The following is a 17,570-nucleotide window of genomic DNA, read 5'->3' on the forward strand; positions in this document are numbered from 1 at the left end:
ATATAGCAGCGAGGCGGCAACAGAGGGGTATTAGTGGGTAAACCTGGGGTCTCATTAGCCCACAACAGGGAGTCCCACATAACCATCCCGGTCCGTCCCCGCGCCGGGTGGTATGCGTAAAGAATTTCCCCTCTTAAAAAAAAAAAAAAAAAAAAAAAGGTTTGAACTGCGGCCCTTACAGAAACAAAATGCTACTAGAAAAGTGGGTTAGGTTAGAACTGCGACTGTTACAGAAATAAAATGCTACTAGAACAAGGTGACGAAGTGGATTAATTAATTTAATAGGATAACGATATATTAAATGTTTGCACATTATAAATTAAAATGTGGTTACAATTTTTGTGATCATTTACTATTTTTGCGTTTACAATGATTATTTTGGAGCCATTTGCTTTAATAGGATAGCAAGATTTAAAAATTTGGTTATCATTTTACATTAAAATGGAGTTCTAATTTTGGTGGTCATTGACTATTTTTGGGTTAATAATGATTAGTTTGGTGTCATTTCCTTTAAAAGGATAGTAAAATGTAATAAAATTGGTAATCATTTCACATTAAAATGGTGTTATAATTTTGGTGATCATTCATGATTTTAGGGTGGTAAAATAGATTTTTTTGGTATTAAATTTTACTAAATCTGGTGATCAGTTAAATAGCAGCCAAATTATATCTTGGAGTATTGGAATATAATAAAAATCTTAATGCTATCTGGATACATAATTTGCTATATGCCTATTACTAACATTACATTCTTAAGATTGCTACTGAATACATTGTTGCATTAACATGTGTTTATATTATGCGTAGGACACTCTTTTAATTATGGTATCTGGCCCCAATTTCACATCGGTGACAGGTGCGACGAATTGTAAAATCACTGTTGCTGACGTCACAGGCATCCATGGGCTACGATTACCACTTACCATCGGGCGGGCCGTACTCCTGTTTGCCACCATCATTGTATTATTTAAAAAAACTTTATTATATCGGATAAAAACAGATATTTCTCTTGCGAGGTTTCTGACAATTGTCAAAGATTTAGAAGAATTGTAGGTAATTCTTGACAGGTAATGAGTTATATGTCGGAATTTCGTGACAATTGTAGTGTTTCTTGTGACAATTGTCAGAAACCTCGCAGGAGAAATATCTGTTTTTATCCGATATAATAAAGTTTTTTTTAATAATACAATGATGGTGGCAAACAGGAATACGGCCCGCCCGATGGTAAGCGGTAACCGTAGCCCATGGATGCCTGTGACGTCAGCAACAGTGATTTTACAATTCGTCGCACCTGTCACGTTGGTGAAACAGGGGCCAGGTGGTCTTAAGGATTCAGTGGTGTAAAAAAAAAATCTATTCTAATAGTGCTATAGTGTCTATTATTTTCCTGGTTTTTTTTTTCATCAGAATTCTTGCTCGTGGTTTGTGGAAAATTGTTTGATATTGTAAGAAATAAAATAAATAATGTAATCTGACTTCGTGATACTTGTCACCTGTCTTTTAAAAAGTACACAGCGCCTTTTAATAGCGCTCTGGTCGTCCGACCGTTTTTTTTTACATACAACGTATGTAATAAGGATACAAAATTTATTATTTATTATAACGCGCTAATACATATTAATGTATTATCAGACAGTTTTCACACATCGGAACACAAAAAACTTTCCGTGTGCCCAAGGACCGCTGCAATTGAGAGCTCGCTCGAATTGTTTTGGTTCCAAGGATTATTGCCTGGCTGTATCCTGGTGTACCTAGCTTACATCATTTATTTCCACGAGCTACCCAGTTTTGAAAGGAAATCATAATTTTGAAAACTTAAAGCATATAAGAGTCACAATAACTTTTAGCTGATCAGGCTAATTGTTGGTTGCAACACTTATCTGATTTTTTGATTTTATTAGATCTGTATATTTTATTGGTCAGCGTTATGGGAGTAAGCGAAATTTTATTAAAAATAGCAATAAATGAAACGTAAACTTTTCATTGTAGACACTAGCTCATTTAACCATGATTGGTCAATTTCATAACCGCCCAACGTGTCCGAATTTTGCCGAGAGCATCAATCTGTCGTGACACCTATCCCGAGCTTATAAGATAGGATAGGATGTCGAAGGCAAACAAAATACACTAACTCACAAAAGTGACACCAACAAACCGGTTAAAGTTTCCTGCAACTCCGCTAACGGTCTGCATAATGCTATAAACATTATTATTTCCAATAATTCAGTTAGAATAGACAAATACTGTAGGTACACTTTTTGGAAAGCTTAGAAATTGAGCAACTAATTTCTGTGTTTTATACGCAAATTATACCTAATATGTTTTTAAAGTATTGATGTGGATTCCAATATTTTTTGAAAACATTACAATGACTTTTCAAAGCCTGTTTCTAAAGTAATTTAAGATAGGGTTTTGTATTTAAAGTAATCAGTCGTTCATTGGCTATTGGAATAATTATTTTGTACTATTGAAATATAAATATTTCTTCCACCATTATTTTATCAGTTTTAGGCTGAGAGGAACATTTATTTGGAAATAAACTCAAATAACTTGAAGACTAACTAAATTTAACTGGGCTTAAATTACTGTAAATGGGCTTTATAGAATATAACCCCTTCAATGGTCGAGTTACCGCCAGTCATCTTGCATAACGTAGCATTTTAGGTGAGTGAAATTATTAAGCGAACAAGATCTTTTTATTATTACTATGACTGGTTTTAAAATGTTTTTAATATCCAAGAAGACACAAGTAAGTCTATAGACGCAAGAGATATGTAGTTCTCTTGTGCAATAGCTGTACCCACCGTTTCTCGCTAGAACATTTCTAAATTCGCTGTTAATTAATACACTATGCAATTGATTGGTCTTTGAATTCATTCGATTTGCATTAAGTATACCTAATGAAAACGCCTTTAAATAATTAGTAATAAACAATCATTTAGCGCGGATCGCAAATGTTTCAATTCGTTATTTTTTTTTAACTGATTGAAAGAACTCACTAGTGCAATCATACAACGCGGCAACAAACCACTAACTAAATAGCTGACATCACGTAAACGAAGTTGTTAGTCAGTCTGTATGTCAAACTCACCCAAATATCTGTAGCTGTATTCAGGACCAAACATTTCAGTATTACAAACTTTGTTTAGTAACAGCAATTGTGATCAGCATCTTTTAAGCCAAAAATATTGTACAGTAACAGAGACTACCTAGAGCGTTCCGTGTTTTCCATTTTGTTTTATTGTTTTTTTTTGTGCTATTGCACTGCAGAGTACGAACACAACTTGCCCCAAAAACGGCGACAGCTGTGTGTCTTCTGTGCCAGTACACTAGATGAACATGAAGACTATAGCAGTGCTTTCTTTCAGTAAGTAAAACTTTCGTTGCATCAATTCCTGCTCTCTTCAATAAATGCTAACTAACCGGTTATTGCATTTACGCATAGTAATATAATATTCTGTTCCAGTGTTTCTGTTTGGTTTGGTGGTAGTAAGCCCAAGTGGCCCGTGCGGCTGCAAACCGGTCTTCGAATATTGTGCCAACGACTACACCACGTACCACAGCATCTGCGAGTACAAGTGCAAACATCCCTCCACCCCGTTCCATGACTGGTATATTCTGTATAACGGGCCTTGCATTTCTACGTCGGAGACTACAACTCATGCTAGTATTACTACAACGAAACGCACGCGTAAGACTACAACTGAACCATATGAGTATGAGGAGAGGACTGCGGGTAGTAATGTGGATGGTGGATAATAGTTACCCGTATTTTGTTGTTACGAAACAGTAACGTAGGTCACTCTTTATGAGAAACTTAATAAACTATTCAGTGGTTTGTTTTGTTTTTATTTTATGTGTGCGAGGTGCGAGCGGAGTTATTTGTCCAACAAGAGCAACTACCTTATCTTATCGCTGGTCATGCGCGGTCTAACTGGTGCCTCAGTACGGGAATGATGGTCGTTCTTGTCTACGTGACAGCGTAATAAAACGGTATCCGTCACTTTCAATCGCGCAGTGTTAAAAAGTGACGGATATTTTGTCACGTGGATAAAGCATCCATAATAGGCCTCACCTGCAGGCTTTGGCTACAAACCGGTCTTCGAATATTGTGCCAACGACTACACCACGTACCACAGCATCTGCGAGTACAAGTGCAAACATCCCTCCACCCCGTTCCATGACTGGTATATCCTGTACAACGAGCCTTGCATATCTACGTCGGAGACTATAACTCATACGAGTACTACAACTACGCGCAAGCATTTTAAGACTACAACGTCTACAACTGCTCCATTTCATGATGGGTACACTGCGGGTAATAATATGAATGGATAGTTATAGTAACACGTATTTTGTTGTTACGAAAGAGTAACATGGATCACTCTAACGATTTTGCGAAACTTAAATAAACTATTCAGTGGTTGATTTGTTTTATTTTATAAGAACAGTTGTTCGGTAGTAAAGATTTATACGTCAAGGTTAGTTCTTTATGCATTACCTCAGAAGCCGTTTGCTTGTGGCCTATTCGGGTGTTAGGACAGCTTCCGGCAATCAGATATTATAGGCGATAATGTTAGGTCTGTATATTTTATTGGTCAGCGTTATGGGAGTAAGCGAAATTTTATTAAAAATAGCAATAAATGAAACATAAAACTTTTCATTGTAGACACTAGCTCATTTAACCATGATTGGTCAATTTCATAACCGCCCAACGTGTCCGAATTTTGCCGAGAGCAATCTGTCGTGACACCTATCCCGAGCTTATAAGACAGGATAGGATGTCGAAGGCAAACAAAATACACTACCTACCTAACTCACAAAAGTGACACAAACAAACCGGTTAAAGTTTCCTGCAATTCCGCTAACGGTCTGCTTTATAGCATTATTATTTCCAATAATTCAGTTATAATAGACAAATACTGTAGGTACACTTTTTGGAAAGCTTAGAAATTGAGCAACTAATTTCTGTGTTTTATACGCAAATTATACCTAATATTTTTTTAAAGTATTGATGTGGAATATTTTTTGAAAACATTACAATGACTTTTCAAAGCCTGTTTCTAAAGTAATTTAAGATAGGGTTTTGTATTTAAAGTAATCAGTCGTTCATTGGCTATTGGAATAATTATTTTGTACTATTGAAATATAAATATTTCTTCCACCATTATTTTATCAGTTTTAGGCTGAGAGGAACATTTATTTGGAAATAAACTCAAATAACTTGAAGACTAATTAAATTTAACTGGGCTTAAATAACTGTAAATGGGCTTTATAGAATATAACCCCTTCAATGGTCGAGTTACCGCCAGTCATCTTGCATAACGTAGCATTTTAGGTGAGTGAAATTATTAAGCGAACAAGATCTTTTTATTATGACTGGGTTTAAAATGCTTTTAATATCCAAGGAGACACAAATACGAGTTAGAGTCTATACACGCAAGAGATATGGAGTTCTCTTGTGCAATAGCTATACCTACCGTTTCTCGCTAGAACATTTCTAAATTAGCTGTTAATTAATACACTATAAAATTGATTGGTCTTTGAATTCATTCGATTTGCATTAAGTATACTTAATTACTTAATGAAAACGCCTTACATAATTAGTAATAAACAGTCACTTAGCGCAGACGTTTCAAGTCCATATTTTTTTTAAGGCACATGAAAGTAAGGCGACTAACTAAATAGTTGACATCACGTAAACGAAGTTGTCAGTTGTGAGAATCCGTAGGTCAAACGCACCCAAATATATGTAGCTGTATTAAGGCCAAACATTTCAGTATTATAAACTTTGTTTAATATCAGCAATTGTGATCAACATATTTTAAGCCAAAAAATATTGTACAGTAACAGAGACTACCTAGAGCGTTCCGTATTTTCCATTTCGTTTTATTGTTTTTTTTTTTTGCGTGTTATTGCACTTCAGAGTATACGAATACACACGAACACAACTTGCCACAAAAACGGCGACAGCTGTGTGTACCTTCTGTGCCAGTACTCTAGAATTTCTAATAGATGAACATGAAGACTATAGTGCTACTTTGTTTCAGTAAGTAAAACTTTCGTTGCATCAATACCTGCTCTCTTTAATAAATGCTAACCTAACCGGTTATTGCATATACACATAGTAAATAATATTGTGTTCCAGTGTTTCGGTTTGGGTTGGTGGTAGTAAGCCCAAGTGGGCCGTGCGGCTGCAAACCGGTGTTCGAATATTGTGCCAACGACTACACCACGTACCACAGCATCTGCGAGTACAAGTGCAAACATCCCTCCACCCCGTTCCATGACTGGTATATTCTGTACAACGGGCCTTGCATTTCGACGTCGGAGACTACAACTCATGCGAGTATTACTACAACGAATCGCACGCGTAAGACTACAACTGAACCATATGTATCACATGAGAATGTAGGGAAAGATAGGTATGAGAAACTTAAATAAACTATTCAGTGGTTTGTTTTGTTTTTATTTTATGCGTGCGAGGTACGAGCGGAGTGATTTGTCCAACAAGAGCAACCTTATCTTATCGCTGGTCATGCGCGGTCTAACTGGTGCCTCAGTACGGAAATGATGGTCGTTCTTGTCTACGTGACAGCGTGATGAAATGGTACCCGTCACTTTCAATCGCGCACTGTTAAAAAGTGACGGATATTTTGTCACGGATAATTGTCATCCATAATAGGCCTGCAGGTGCTTGATAACTATACTATGCAATTAATTTAATTCGATATGCGTTATACCTATTTTAATAGCCTACTATAATCAGTATTAATTTAGCGCAGGTTTCGTGGTCATTTTCTTTATAGCAACGTGACAACAAACCACTGGTATATAGACCCGTGAACCGCAAACGGGTTAGGTAAATAAAAAATACAAATATGTGATGCAAATTAAATAACAAATATCAACTTCGGACAAAACAAAACTGTTTTCGGACTATTTATGGACCAAAATATTGTAGAATAAAAGAAAACTACCCGCGTTTTACATTTTTGTTTATTTTAGGTACATACTTATTTTTAACCAATTTCATGAAAAGGAGGAGACTAGGTTCTGAATTCTTCGGAATCTTAGTAACTACGATACGGCGATAGTTTTCTCTATCATCTGTGCCAGTGCTCGAGATGAACATGAAGACTGTAGTGATCCTTTGTTTCAGTAAGTAAAATATTTGTTGTATCCGTACTTACTTCTTTTTAGGGTTCCGTACCCAAAGGGTAAAACGGGACCCTATTACTAAGACTTCGCTGTCCGTCCGTCCGTCCGTCCGTCCGTCCGTCCGTCCGTCCGTCCGTCTGTCACCAGGCTGTATCTCACGAACCGTGATAGCTAGACAGTTGAAATTTTCACAGATGATGTATTTCTGTTGCCGCTATAACAACAAATACTAAAAACAGAATAAAATAAAGATTTAAATGGGGCTCCCATACAACAAACGTGATTTTTAACCAAAGTTAAGCAACGTCGGGAGTGGTCAGTACTTGGATGGGTGACCGTTTTTTTTTTGCTTTTTTTTCGTTTTTTTTTTTGCATTATGGTACGGAACCCTTCGTGCGCGAGTCCGACTCGCACTTGCCCGGTTTTTTTAATAGAGGTCGGATTGTTGAATCGTGTTTAAACAATTGTTCATTACGCGCACGTAAATGGTCCACGTTATGCACTCCTAATGGTAATTATGAGAAAATTGAACTTTTACACGTTTTAATCAAGGGTTTACCATGGGTTTACCCAATTACCCATGTCATGCCATGGAAAAGATCAGACGGAAACTAGATTATTTTTGCAACCAAATCACTGAAACTGTTGTATATCGTTACCCTGTGTAATGTTCATAGCAGTAAAATTTTATCATAAAACAGCTAGTGATGTTGCCGAATGCCGAGGGATCTGACGAGCAATTAAAAAATATATATATTTTCGAAGTAGGTAATTGAGATAAAACGTAAAAACCCGCGCGATTTTAATTTCTTCCGCCATTTCTGATACACGTTGTTACTTAACAAACCCTTTACTGTATGTACTATTTATTTGTTGATAACAGCAGTTATCTTTATTTGTCTAGTTGTGGACAATTATTGTATGTTTACATAGTATATTATTATATTTCAGTGGTTGTGTTAGGTATAGTGGTAGCGAGCCCACGAGGACCGTGCGGCTGCAAACCGGTGTTCGAATATTGCGCCAACGACTACACCACGTACCACAGCATCTGCGAGTACAAGTGCAAACATCCCTCCACCCCGTTCCATGACTGGTATATTATTTACAAGGGGCCTTGTATTTCTACGTCGGAGACTACAACTCACCGGAGGACTACAACTGAATCGACGACTACAACACGTAGGATTCTTAGGACAACAACTGAGATTGAGATATTCCAATATACAGACCCATATGGTTTTAACAGTGGATTTTTTATAGAATCCCCGCAGGGATAACATTAATTTAGGTTAGGACACTCTCAAGAAAGGGAAATAAGGTATTTAACGGTTGATATGTTTTTATTTATTTATACTTTATTGCACAAGACATAAAAATAATGTATATATGGCGGACTTAATGCATAATTGAAATCTACGTCTACATTTTTGAACTGAAAACTTCTTTAACGGCGCTGGGCACTTATTGAGGTGGGGAAAAAAAACCGGGCAAGTGCGAGTCGGACTCGCGCACGAAGGGTTCCGTACCATAATGCAAAAAAAACTGAAAAAACATGCAAAAAAAAACGGTCACCCATCCAAGTACTGACCACGCCCGACGTTGCTTAACTTTGGTCAAAAATCACGTTTGTTGTATGGGAGCCCCACTTAAATCTTTATTTTATTCTGTTTTTAGTATTTGTTGTTATAGCGGCAACAGAAATACATCACCTGTAAAAATTTCAACTGTCTAGCTATCATGGTTCGTGAGATACAGCCTGGTGACAAACAGTAATAGTATAGTCTAGTAAATAAAAAAATAGTCTTAGTAATAGGGTCCCGTTTTACCCTTTGGGTACGGAACCCTAAAAATGATAAACTCAAGACAGCGTAACGCGATCACGTGACGATTTACTTAAAGGTATTACATGCGGCTATTGCACCATGTTGATCAGAAAAATAAAAGTAGAATAAGGAAATTAATTTATAAGAGAAACATATAAGCATAGTACAATACCTATAATATTGTGTTCCAGTGTTTCTGTTTGTGTTTGGGCTAGTGGTGGCGAGCCCACGTCCGTTTGGTTGCAGACCTACCTTCGAATTTTGTGCCAACAACTACACCACGTACAGTCGCCATCAGATATATCGGAGCGGCCAAGGTGCTCACAAATATCGGAACACGCCTCTATTGTCAGGGCGTTAGAGCGCGTGTTCAGATATTGTGAACACCTTGGCCGCTCCGATATATCTGATGGCGACTGTACCACAGCATCTGCGAGTACAAGTGCCTAAATCCCACCATTCAGTACCAGGACTGGTTTATACTGTACCATAGACCTTGCTATTATGAGCCAACGACTACAACAAGAACAACAACCAGAACAACAACAAGTGAGAAGCCCGGCCGGGGTGTTTTATTGATGTTATTTTATCGACATACGACATACTTACATGATGTTATGAGAATAGCGAACGACCACTCATGCATACAAACGTAGTTCCCTATTCCTTCCCTGGATATGGACAAAACAGAATTTAATGTAAATTGTTCATAACTATGCCCTTCGTTTATTTCTTCGATTTTTTAAGAAGTATCATTAGTAGGAATTTGATTTTCTCCACTTACTCTTATAATAATCAAAAAATCTGAATAATCAAACGAAGGGGCACATATATGGTTAATATACATCAAATCATTACCCATTCATAAAAAAAACTGTTTCGTCATAATTTACGTTATTTACGGCTTACTATATTATTGTGTTGCAGTGGCTCCGAAGATCGGACCGTGCGGTTGCAAATCGGGCTACGTGTTTTGTTACAACGACTTCAATACTTACCACAGCATCTGCGAATACAAGTGCAAAAATCCCTCTATCCCTTTCAATAAGGAGTATGTTAGGTACTACGGGCCTTGCGGCTCGAAAGTAGAGACTACAACTGAGGAATTCGACTCTATAACCAGTGCAAATAGTATAAATGGTTAGTACTCAGTATACTTCATAGATAAGGACTGGCCCAATACTGCACAAGACAGAAAAAGATGGCAAGAGCTGGAGGAGGCATTTACTCGTGACTCGATATCCTAACCAAATTAATTATATACTTATACCTAGTCATAAATACTAGTTTAAGTGTAAAAAATTAAACTCTAAACTTAGAATTTAAATTACCTACCTTTTTTTTGTAACTTGATATGTTAATTTAATTTTCGGTTATGGAATAAATGGGCTTTTTATTTATTATTTACTCAGTGAGCGTAGGACTGAGCCGTTCTTCATCCGACGAGATAACTTGCTCGTATGTGTATCTCACAAATCACAAATTAAAACATTTATGCGGACCAGTCAAAAGGTTCAGCGAAACTTAAATAAACTATTCCACGCTTGGTTTGTTTTTATTTAAAAATTATCGGTGTTCTAGTTCTATTATGTAATTTATTCCTGTATCTTTCCATACATTATGCCGGTAACCTACCCGGATTAGGTAGGACAGTTTTTTAAATACGACTATTAGGGACGGATTGGATAGGAGTGTTAAGCTAGGGTTTGCTGATTCAACGTGCTTACATTGCGTCGAATGAACCAGTGTTGCATGTATTGAAAATAAGGAAATGTACGAGTGAAAGGTGCAAATATAAAGAAAAAATTTTTTTTTCAACGTTTTAATCGCACTAAAATCGTTTGGTAGCTTGGTAGTAACGGTAACACAAATAGTATATAGGAACAGTTAACATCTTTCCTTATCCTAGTTTACCTAAATTTGGTACGGTACGAGTGAAAGGTGCAAATATAAAGAAATATTTTTTTTAACTTTTTAATCGCACTAAAATCGTTTGTTAGCTTGGTAGTAACGGTAACACAAATGGTGTATAGAAACAGTTAACATCTTTCCTTATCCTAGTTTACCTAAATTTGGACAAAACATTTCTGACAATTGCGACCATAATCTTCTGGCGCGCAAGGGCATCTTATTATTAATTAATCTTCTTATCTGTAGTACTGTAGTGTAGTTAAAACTTGTTAATAGTATTTGTAATTTTATTTAAAATTTTGCCTTCTTCCTACCAAACCCCTTGCGTTACGTTAGTGCTTTGCCGATTTCAACCGCGCACGGACTTTGACTGTGGCTTGCACGGCCCGTAGTAGAGTACTGACCAACCTACTAGTCCAGGGTTCACGCACTCGAACTCGCAAACACTGTGATAAGTCTTATGGTCGTAGCTGGCGCAAAATTCCTTTTCTGGTTTACATCCGCATAGTTTAGATGTTCGAAGGTGCCATAATGGGGGAATATCGCCGGCCGCCGCCATCCCTAAAAAGGCCACTGGAACAAAAATATTAGTGTGAAAATGTCTTCTTGCAAAAGCTGTCCAGCGTGATTCGACGCGGCAATGTAGCGAGCATGATGGGCTTCTGAAAAATTGCGGGGAAAACTTTTAGAATAAGCTAAGATTTTTCTTCCGATTATTTTTAAATATTAATTTAGTTTTATGTTTGGATTTTGTGAATCGCTGGTGGCCTAGCGGTAAGAGCGTGTGACTTTCGTCGCGGGTTCAAACCCCGGCTCGTACCAATGAGTTTTTCGGAACTTATGTACGAAATATCAGTTGATATTTACAAGTCGCTTTTCGGTGAAGGAAAACATCGTGAGGATACCGGGCTAATCCTAATAAGGCCTAGTTTCCCCTCTGGGTTGGAAGGTCAGATGGCAGTCGCTTCCGTAAAAACTAGTGCCTACGTCAATTCTTGGGATTAGTTGTCAAGCGGACTCCAGGCTCCCATGAGCCGTGGCAAAATGCCGGGATAACGCGAGGAAGAAGAGGAAGAAAAGAGTTTGGATTTTGTGTACCTATTAGATGTGTGAAAATAACAGAGAATATTTCGGTATTACACTCGCAATATTTCTATTAGGTAACAGGTAGGTACTTATCCCCATAATCTAATACAGGTGTTTCAAAACCTACTTTGTAAAGTTACAACTTGCTTTGGTATAGGTACCTATATTAATGATTTTAATTTTAGCAAGGAAAAAGCGCTGGTGGCCTGGCGGTAAGAGCGTGCGACTTTCAATCCGAAGGTCGCGGGTTCAAACCCCGGCTCGTACCAATGAGTTTTTCGGAATTTATGTTCGAAATATCATTTGATATTTGCCAGGCGCTTTTCGGTGAAGGAAAACATTGTGAGGAAACCGGACTAATCCCGATAAGGCCTAGTTTACCCTCTGGGTTGGAAGGTCAGATGGCTTTCGCTTTCGTAAAAACAAGTGACTACGCCAATTCTTGGGATTAGTTGCCAAGCGGACCCCAGACTTCCAGGAGCCGTGGCAAAATGCCGGGATACCGCGAGGAAGAAGAGTTTGGATTTTGTGTATTACTTAAAGCCACTTGCACCACTAACTCGGGGTTAAGCGTTTAAACCGTTAACCCAGTGTCAATTTGTACCGGTAACCATGGTAACTTCAGGTTTAACCGTAACCTTGGGTTAGTGGGATGGTGCAAGTGGCGCTTAGATGTGTGAAAATGGCAGAGAATGTTTCGGTATTACACTGGCAAGTTTTTAATTAGGTAATAGGTACTATCCCCATAGTCTAATACAGGTGTTTCAAAACCTACTTTGTAAAGTTAGAACTTGCTTTGGTATAGGTACAGTCAACGGTAAAAATATGGGTGTACAAATCATCTCAAAAATATGTCCCATAACTCTTATGTCAGTGACTTAAGAACTATGGGACATATTTTTGAGTAAGTTGTCTACACCCATATTTTTACCGTTGACTGTACCTATCTATATGAATGATTTTAATTTTTTAAGCCATGAACAATAAGAAAAGCAGACAGTTAATTATAGCAAATTATAGAAACGAAATGAATAAACTTCAACCTTTCGTTATGTGAAGAATTACGACAAAAAGACTGATAATTTTCCATAAAATCAGACGTAAGTGAACATAAAAAAATATTACTTTATTTAAAAACTTACCGAACACTCCTAACAGCAGCACTATAGTTTTCATGTTCAGCTCAGAGTACTCTCAAGAGTGGCTCACAAAAAATATTCTGCCTTTTTATAGCAATGTGCGTGACCAGTATAATTTACATACAAGGACGTTTTTGCAGATAAAAAAATAACATAAAATTATTAATACAATTTATTGTTTTAATAATTGCCTACAATATGTTCAGGTTTCGTTAAATCGATTCGATTTAACACAACTCTTGTAACTAACTACTTACCGTAGCTGCAGGAAATGGGAGATGTCGCTGTTAATTTCTCCGATAAACTAAATAAGTGACAGAATGGAAGCTCTTCATAGCCACAGTATTTAGAGCATTTAATAACGAGTCGCCGTTAAGAGCTTACCCCCTCTGCCGAAAACCTTGCACAATTGTGCAAACCTTTGTATGGACTGACATGGCTATTTGTACGTTACGTACAAATCATGGAGACGCCTAGCCTGTCATTTTCTGTACAAAACACTCTGCCGATTTTTGCGGGGGAGGGGACGTCAAATGTATGGCTATTTGTACATGATTTGGTACGTAACGTACAAATAGCCATGTCAGTCAGTCCATACAAAAGTTTGCACAACTGTGCAAAGTTTTCGGCAGAGGGGTAAGCTCTTAAAGGCGACTCCGGTTATTAAATGCTCTTAAGGCTGGGGCTCATACCACTGTACGCTCGCTTTTGACAGCCTGGTAGATCTGAGGCCAGTTTCTCAAAAGCTTGTAACTTGTAATACAAGTGGAAGTCCCTTTCTAACAAAAGCTGTCAAAAAGTGACATTCGCTTGAGAAACGGGTCCAGAGGACGCACCTTTAAGGTTCAGAGAGCAGAGTTTTTGAAAAAATCGTAGCACTTGTTTAGATCAACGGTTGCCAAAAATTTAATTTGCGATATGGACCGCCTCTAGGTATTTTATCGATTAGAATCCTGATTTTTTGACTTTTGCTCGATGAAAAAAAATCACGAACATAGGTTTAAAATACATCTTATAAACTCGTACCAAAATTTGCACAAAAGCTATATAAATTGCTTCTAAAAATTAGCAATATTAGGTTTGAACGAACTCATAGATTACATTTTAATTATAACTTACAAAAAATGAAAATTCAAAAAGGTGATACCCGCGACGCGATACCAGTGAGAGTTAGAGAAGAACCCGAACCTACGAAGCCTTAAGGATCGGCTTCCTCAGGCATGCCGAGGCGTGCTTGGGAATGCCGAAACATCCCTCAGGCGTTCTCAGGCATACCAAGGTGTCTTGGACATGCCGGGGACGTTCTAAGCTTTTCTGGACACTTTTTGATAGGGGTGTTAAGTTAGGTTTCGCTGATTCAAGTGATTCAACGTATCTACAGTGCGTTAAACGGATCGGTATAATACTCAAAAATATCTGAACATGCAATTTTTGACAGAGGCATGTTCTGATAATTATGAGGACCTACTTTGACCGTAAAGATGTGTTTTTAAAGTCCGTTAATTTCAAGGGTGCATTCCAGAACTACATTGCAGGCTAGCATGGCTAGGCCCAAGATAGAGCGGCTTGGAGAGCACTGGTGAAGTGTCCAAGGTCTTCACGTCCCTCAGCCATGAGGATACGACAAGAAAGAGAGAGCATGTGCCGTACGGATGGAAATAGGCTACATTGTTTTCCATTGAAGTCCTGAGTCCACCCCTGAGGAGGGAGAGTTAAAGACAGATCGAATCCCATGAACAGTTGGACATCACCAAAGCCCGGTTTGATGGGAGCAAAAATGCACTTTTCCTAATAATAATATATATAAATAATAATTCCACGAGTACGTCCCACTGCTAGGCATAGGCCTCTCATGCGCGAGAGGGCTTGGGCTATAGTCCCCCAAATTCAAAGGTGTATGTGAAGTCCCCAATCCGCATTGGGCTAGCTTCACATACACCTTTGAATTTCCTCGCAGATGTATGCAGGTTAGGTTAGGTTAGGGTACTTTTCCTAATACTTAATTAAATATCGACATCCATACGAAGTAGGTACGACAAGTAATTCATCAACACTATGAATTATTTAGATTTGCCCCGATTACTACAGTAGATTTAGAATGGTCCTTTAGTGGGCTGAAATGGATTTTATCACCAAGGCGAAAGAGTGCAAAATCGGAAAATTTAGAAAAAAAGTAATTGTTTATTACGATAATTATATAAAATATTCCAAAAATAAAAACACTTCGTTTTAATTTTGTGTACAACTATTTTTTTTCCGAATTTCATAACGGTGGTACATCGTGCTTTTTATCGACATCGACATATAAAATATGTGTTTTTCTACTAGTCGACTGTAATTCTTGAATTAAGATTTCTTATACCAAACTGCAATTGGGTATTTTTAATGTATGGGCTCCCAAGTCTCCCAACTCAACTATAATATTCATTTCGACAGTTTAGTCAACTATAATGAAATTGACCAATCACAGCTCGCCGCGATCAAGAGGACGAAACAATTGGTTTATAAGTCAGAAACGCGCATGTGACACCCTTAATATAGCAACATCCATAGACTACGAAAACCACTTAGTGTTGCTTGTTAGTCTCCATAGGCTACGGTGGCCAAAATCGAGAAAACAACTGTCTAAAAATTGAATTTAGTGCGGAGCAAGTACCAGGGTCTCATGAGTTACGAGAAGGTGTCGTTGACCAGCCCGCCGTAGGGCGCGGGGAGCGGCGGCCGGGTCGCGTACCGTATGAAGGTATCGCGGCTGCTCGCGAATCTTAGCTGTATACTTTTGGTTTGGTTTGTTTGTATGATTCTACTAGTTTAAAGTATTATTTTTGTTGACTAGTAGAAAAAGTATTGTATACAATAGTGATATAATCAAGCTTTTCAATCTCGTACCTTACTTAGGCAACTCAGCAAGCTTCGTTGCCTAAACACGGTACTCGACTGAAAAACTCTCTATTATATCTTATATCACGATTGTATAAAATACTAATTCACACTATTGAGACGTCAGCATCAGCACATAATTTCTCCCTTCAAACCCAGCTTTGGACATCACCGAATGCTCGAGTAACAAAAAATTCACAGATTTCGTGCCTCACACGACTATCGAGCACATTGGAAATGAATCTACGGAATTCGAAAAAATATTGTAGCTGAGCGACGAGAAAGTCTGGATAAGGAAAAAGTTACAAAATAAAACTACAACGTTGAATGATAATTATTTTATTCTTAGACTAACACAAGTATCCTGGACATAACGCATGTGAACAAACAAATTGCAAAATTTCCACACGCGTATCCAAGTTTGAATAATTGTCGCCGTGGCGCATAAGTATAGGTACATATTTCATTTTTCGATTAATAAGCAGGATATATTAATGTTCAAAGTACAAGAAAATTATTACACGGCAAATCCGTAGTCAACTCGAGAAGTGGTGATCGGCAGCGGCCCATTTGCTGCATGATATTTTAAATTTTAAATAATATTTTAATCTAAATTTTCTTGACAGCAGTTTGACGCGACGAGAGATGACCATAACAGCGTTTGTCTATGTTGCACCAAACCTGAGTTCCAATAGGTACAACCAGGGTTCAGCATCAGCTCTCCCTCTCCCTCTCCCTCTCCCTCTCCCTCTCCCTCTCCCTCTCCCTCTCCCTCTCCCTCTCCCTCTCCCTCTCCCTCTCCCTCTCCCTCTCCCTCTCCCTCTCCCTCTCCCTCTCCCTCTCCCTCTCCCTCTCCCTCTCCCTCTCCCTCTCCCTCTCCCTCTCCCTCTCCCTCTCCCTCTCCCTCTCCCTCTCCCTCTCCCTCTCCCTCTCCCTCTCCCTCTCCCTCTCCCTCTCCCTCTCCCTCTCCCTCTCCCTCTCCCTCTCCCTCTCCCTCTCCCTCTCCCTCTCCCTCTCCCTCTCCCTCTCCCTCTCCCTCTCCCTCTCCCTCTCCCTCTCCCTCTCCCTCTCCCTCTCCCTCTCCCTCTCCCTCTCCCTCTCCCTCTCCCTCTCCCTCTCCCTCTCCCTCTCCCTCTCCCTCTCCCTCTCCCTCTCCCTCTCCCTCTCCCTCTCCCTCTCCCTCTCCCTCTCCCTCTCCCTCTCCCTCTCCCTCTCCCTCTCCCTCTCCCTCTCCCTCTCCCTCTCCCTCTCCCTCTCCCTCTCCCTCTCCCTCTCCCTCTCCCTCTCCCTCTCCCTCTCCCTCTCCCTCTCCCTCTCCCTCTCCCTCTCCCTCTCCCTCTCCCTCTCCCTCTCCCTCTCCCTCTCCCTCTCCCTCTCCCTCTCCCTCTCCCTCTCCCTCTCCCTCTCCCTCTCCCTCTCCCTCTCCCTCTCCCTCTCCCTCTCCCTCTCCCTCTCCCTCTCCCTCTCCCTCTCCCTCTCCCTCTCCCTCTCCCTCTCCCTCTCCCTCTCCCTCTCCCTCTCCCTCTCCCTCTCCCTCTCCCTCTCCCTCTCCCTCTCCCTCTCCCTC

The 17,570-nt window shown here is 39.2% G+C and overlaps 1 protein-coding gene and 1 long non-coding RNA gene across 2 annotated transcripts in view; one reads left to right on the forward strand and one right to left on the reverse strand.

Moving 5' to 3' along the window:
- The window catches only part of LOC134802277 (structural maintenance of chromosomes protein 4), a 102,917-nt gene that overhangs the window by 38,340 nt on the left and 47,007 nt on the right, over positions 1-17,570 (forward strand). The window lies entirely within an intron of this gene.
- Positions 11,302-13,227, reverse strand: LOC134802854 (uncharacterized). Its single transcript, XR_010145877.1, has 2 exons — positions 13,127-13,227; positions 11,302-11,471 (listed from the first exon to the last, which is right to left on the reverse strand). It is a non-coding gene; the product is annotated as an uncharacterized LOC134802854 (long non-coding RNA).

This window comes from Cydia splendana, chromosome 2, assembly GCF_910591565.1.
Source record: "Cydia splendana chromosome 2, ilCydSple1.2, whole genome shotgun sequence".
Lineage (NCBI taxonomy): Eukaryota > Metazoa > Arthropoda > Insecta > Lepidoptera > Tortricidae > Cydia > Cydia splendana.